We start from the raw sequence: 6,000 nt of genomic DNA, 5'->3' as shown, positions 1-6,000 counted from the left end.
GGAATGAGTCAGCCATTCACTGTACATTTCCTCGTTCATGCATAAGTGGCCGACTGGAGCAGTGGTGAGATCATGAATATATTCATATGCCCTGTCAAGATTCTCTTCATGCTCCAGAGTGGTTTCACAGTGTTGTGTATGGATGATGAGTGTGACTGAAATGATTGAATGAGCTTTTCAGGGGCCTTGGTGACTGTAAAAATGGCCACTTGAATGTCCATGTTTAACTAGCCAGAAGTAGGGCCAATGGATGTCAGATAGATTGCTTTTGACAGGCTAGTCATCAGATCTACATCTGGGATCAGTAAGCCAAATGATAGGAAGTGCAGCACCATTAATGTCTTTTAGAGAAATGTCACAACGTGCCAATTACATGGAAAGTACTTGGGACCAGGAGTATGTGCTTACCTGGTGTGAGGCCACCAGGCTATTTCCCAGAAGACCACCCTTGGTGGCTGGTATTCATTTCTGAAGTCTAAATCTGTTCTCAGCCTTGCAGCCTTAGAAATTTGGCCTGCTTTCTTTCTCTTTCCTTTCCCTTCCCTCTTTTCCTTTCCCTTCCCTTCCCTTCCCCTCCCTCCCTCCCTCCGTCCCTTCCTCCCTTCCTTCCTTCCTTCCTTCCTTCCTCTTTTTTAGCATTTCTGTACACATCTCCAGATCTCCAGAGTAAACCTATATAAATTTTAACATTGATGTGTAAAACCTAAATATTTATTAATTTATGGAGAGAAATAACTAATACAAGGACATGGTTTTCTATATGGAAAGCTAAATAATAGTTAAAAGGCTGCTTAATGAATGCAGGTAGAATCAGAGCAAAGAAAGCTACACAGGAGAACTGAATATTCAACAGAGTCAGAGTCAGGTAGCCTAATCATTTAGCTTCACCATACAGATGGTCTTGAGAATGAAACTGAAAGGCTTGAGGTCCTTGGCTATGACCACTTCTGTTGGACAATGGACAGATGGATACTGCCAATGTTCAACTCAGTGCCTCTGACTCTGGTTACTCTGCTTCAAAGGAAACTCTCAAGGGCAGATATGGTTTATAGCAGGTCTCTTTCTAGGCGTATCACAAAAGGGCCAAGATCTAACCTGACAGGGAAGGGAAAACAATTGGCTGATGACAGACATTAACCTTAAGGAGCTCACGATCTAAGTGGAGTGATAAATTATTTCAACAAAGCGAAATAATTTGAATAGAAAGGAATTGAATAGCAGTAATCAATGGTGGGAAGAATATTCTTAGTATATATGAATAGTGAATCCACCAAATGCCAAAAACCTCTTCTCTCCAACTGAAGCCATCTTTGGGTTCCTTTGCAATCTTTTGAGTTTATCTTCTGCTAATTTTCAAGTTTAACAATATGGGAAAGAATATGGACTGTATTGGCTACACACATTAGCTGGGTGTGAATAAAGCAGGGTCTTAGTGGGGAATGAAGTCCCCCAGTGTTCTCCCTCCCACCCAGCACTTCTATTTGAGCTAAATCCACGCTCCAGTGGATTCATGCCTTGCCACCACATGATGCTCGGTGCCTCCTCATCCAACTTTACCAACTCCTATTTTGGGATCTAAATAACTGAGTTAATTCAAACTTGATCTACAAAGAATGAGAGAAATCTATTTCAAATGAAAAAAATGTCCTAGGTATTTTTTTAATTACAGAGAAGTTCGTGGTATTGCTGGACTGCTCAGCATGATTTGCTTACTTGCTTTGTGAACAGAGGTGGCAGAGTTGCTCCCCCCACCCTGATCCCCCCACACTGGCTTTTGTGGGAATATTGCTAAGCTGTGACCTGCTGCTTCAGAAAACTGCCCAGTGAACTGACATCATAACAATTTGCTGAGTCTGTTTTGTGGAGGTCATCTAATTCTCTGTATAAGGGTTTTGGGGCAAGAAATCTAAATTTTTTTAATAATGAACCCAAAATTACTAACACAAAGAATTGGGACAGCATTTCATTGGCACAACTGTCCCAGAAAGTAGTCTGATGCTAGGCCTTCCAGAGTCTACCCTGGTTCATATAACCACCATGAAGTACTGTTCCAAGTGTTTTTTTTTTTTTTTTTTTACAGTTTTTGCCTGGGGCTAAGTTTGATCCTGCCACCTCCAGCATATGGGGCCAGTGCCTTTGAGCCACAGGCGCTGCCCCCAAGTGTGTTTTTATCTGTTTAAAACACACAGCCCTTCACTCTACAGTAGGAAGCAATTTTAAAATTCTTCCCTACCTAAATGTTGTCATTTCTATGTTAGTTGTGTATCATGTCTAAAACCCTGGAAAAGAAAGAATTCTCAATCCCATGAGAAATAACCAAAAATTTAGTACAGGTACGATGCAAATTGTGACTTACTGTGAAAAACATCTTAGTCATGGATTTAAGATATTATTATGTTATTGTAAATACTGCTGCTGTATTATTAGTGTATTGTAATTATATTTAGAATGGTAACTCCAAATCCTTTCTGTAACAAAGCTGACTCTAATAACTCCAGCTAATATTTATTTATCAATTAAGAAGTAACAATCAATACTTTAATGCTTTACATATATTAGCTCATTTGTTTTTGACCTTGTATAATGAGGAAATGGAAGAACAGAGCGATCAGGCAATAGGAAGAAATAAAGGGTATTCAAATCAAGAAAGAGAAGGTCTAGCCCTGTTTGCTAACAATCTGATCTTATATAAAGAAAACGCTAATGGTTCCACCAAAAGACTCCTGTAATTGATACATAAATTCAGCAAAGTCTCAGGCTATGAAATTAATGTACACAAAGTAGTTGCATTTCCATACACTGATAACAGTCAAGCTGAGAGTGAAATCAAGAAAATGCAATTTACAATAGCTTTTTAAAAATCAAATATTTAGGAATATACTTAACCAAGGACGTAAAATATCTCTTCAAGGAGAACTACAAAATACTGATAAAAGAAATCACAGATGACACAAACAAATGGAAAAACATCCCCTGATAATGGATCAAAAAGATCAACATTTTCAAAATGCCCAGAGTGAATTTCAGATTCAATCCAATTCTCATCAAAATACCAATGCCATTTATCACAGATGTCGAAAAAATAATCCTAAACTTCATTTGGAACAAAAAAGATCCCAAATAGCCTAAGCAAAAAGAAAAACTATGGAGTAATCAAAGAAAAATATGGAGTAATCTCTAAATTTTACTATAAGGGAATTAATAACCAAAATAACATGATACTGGTATAAAGGTAGACACATAGGCCCCTTCCGTCTCCACCTCTGACTTTTACTTCCATCTGTGCCTGTGTAGCCATTGGTTAATTCCATTTTATTAGAGTAAATATGGTGCGTGTTTTTCCACTGAGTAACTTCACTTAGGATAATGGTCTCCAATTCCTTCCAAACTGCTGCAAAAAGCATTAATTCATTCTTTTTATGGCTGAGCAGTACTCTGTGGTATACATATACCCTTCGTTAATCCACTCAGTTTCCATTTTTCTGATGATCAAAATGTGAAACATCTTGTTTTTCTTCCCCCCCCCCTTTTGGAAATACATCATAGTATAATCATTTTAAAGATTTAAAGCAATAGAAATGACCCACATACTCACTTTGCTTGAATAACTTAAATAGTCCATACTCTCTTTAGGTATGTTCATTTACATATGTATCTTCCATAGCTCTACTAATGGGGTATTTAAATCTTAGAATTTAGGTCTTTCATGTTTTTTGTCCTGTAAAACTGTATCGAAAAAACTTCATAATCTTTTACATTAGGCTTATGTACAATAACTACCCTGATGCTTTAGATATGTCACATGCTTGGGATGTTTCTTATTTTTTTTCAGAATATTACAGGGATATAAATATTTTGTTATATATATTGCTTTTGTACCATTTGGGACAAAGTTAGAAGTGTGCTTATCACCTAGATAGTGTCCATTTTACCTGTTAAGTGTGAATTTCCCCTTCCCCTTTTCTCCCCTCCAACCTACTTGATTTTTGATGAGTCTTGTTTATTTTTTAATGAGTTGTATTTCTGTACATAGTATGTGCACATAAGTGTTGATTGATTAGTTCTATTTTAGTAGTGAGTAAATTTTTCCATTCTTATGATACTTCATTTAGAGGAATGGTCTCCAGTTCCATCCAGGCTAATGCAAGAGGTATTAGTTCACCATTTTTATGAGTTTTTTTTTTTTTTTTTTTTTTTGGCTGAGTAGTACTTTGTGGTATACATATACCACATTTTCTTAATTCACTCATGTATCGATGGATATTTGGAAACAAAGTTGTTTTCACATGTTTGCAATTGTGAATTGTGCAGCTATGAACATTCAAGTGCAAGTGTCTTTTTATAACATGTCTCTTTCTTTGGGTAAATACCCACTAGTGAGACTGCTGGATCTAATAGTAGGTCTACTTTTACTTCTTTGAGATATCTGCATACTACTTAGTTTCCATAGTGGTTGTAATAGTTTGCAGTTCTATCACTTACCATCTGGTAAATTGATGCCTCCTGATTTGTTCTTGTTGCTTAAGGTTGCTTTGGCTTTGTGGGGTATTTTCTGCTTTCATACAAAGAATAGAATTTTTTTTTCAGATCTGCAAAAACTTACATTGGTATATTAATAGGAATTGCTGTAAATCTTCAGATCACTCTATATAGACATTTTAACAATGTTGATTGTTAAAATGCAGGTCTACTGACTATGTTATCTTCCAGGGGTTTTACAGCCTTGCATTTTATATTTAGGTCTGTAATCCACTTTGAGTTAATGAAAGGTATAAAGTCTTTATCTAGATTCACTTTTTAAAAAATTGGAATGTGCTTGTCCACTTGTTTCAGCACCATTTATTGACTATCTTTTTTATTTTATTGCTCCTCTGAAACAGCTAGCTTCTTGATAGATTATTCCAGTGCAATGGATTATGATTTATAACTCTTGAAAATTTAAAGATGGAATATATTCTCTAAAGCAGCAGGAAATGTAGGCCTTTTCTAACCATATGCTAGGGGCAAACATCTCAGCTAAAAAATAGAAAAAAGAAGATGGTGAAATAGAGCACACTAATTAATCATGACAAGCAAAGGGAAATTGCTATGTAATATTCGTCAGAATCTTAGTTTCTTTGCAAAAACTAGGTAACCTTTTTATTTGTTTTTCTTACCAGACAAGCCTATAGCACTATAAGTCTGTGTATTGAGACAGTTCTTTTGGTGGTAGTTAGCACAGCCTGGAAATCCTTGGAAACCAGCTAGAAAGATTTAATTTAATGCAATTATTCTTTCCTTTAGGATATACAGATTTAATGAAATGAGGAATATTTGTGTCCTCGGAGCTCATTTCTATAACTGAAGTGGCCTGAAAAATATTATGTTAGGAAAAAAAATGAAAAATGCTCATTAACACCTGATGCACTAATAATATGTCAGCAAGTTTTAAGTGTTAACAGAAAACTTAGGTATCTAAAAACTGTGACTTGTGTCTAACTTGTTTGTAACATGTGTTAACTGTAATCTCTGACTATCTTACTCCTATGCCTTTTTTGTGTCTACTTTGCCATGCAAAATCTGAATGCATATATATATTAAATATAATATAAAATATTATATATTTTTATATATAAAAAAGACAGGAATAAGATAAATTAGATGAAAAATACGTGTTAAAGGCTTCAGAACTGTATACCTCTCCTAACAGTGCTATACTAGGTTGATTTGTTTTAATAGTTTGATATTAGTAGTTAAGGCACAAACTAGACTTCTATAATAGAGGCCCAAATATGAAGGAATTTACATAAAACAGAGGTTTGATTTTTTTTTTTAATGTCATCTCTCCACTCCATGAAGTCAGGAAGAGATGGATGAGATGTGCATTCTTATCATCCTCATGTGTCTTCCATCTCTAGAAGGTGGCTATTCCAGTTGTCCATATATGCCATTAAGTAGGAAAGCGAGAAGGGAAAGGAAGTGGGGGTCCAGCAAGAACCCCAGAAATGCATGTATTCCTGC

This window comes from Otolemur garnettii, unplaced genomic scaffold (assembly GCF_000181295.1).
Source record: "Otolemur garnettii isolate 467f Iridium unplaced genomic scaffold, OtoGar3 scaffold00037, whole genome shotgun sequence".
Lineage (NCBI taxonomy): Eukaryota > Metazoa > Chordata > Mammalia > Primates > Galagidae > Otolemur > Otolemur garnettii.
This window is presented reverse-complemented; position numbering follows the sequence as displayed.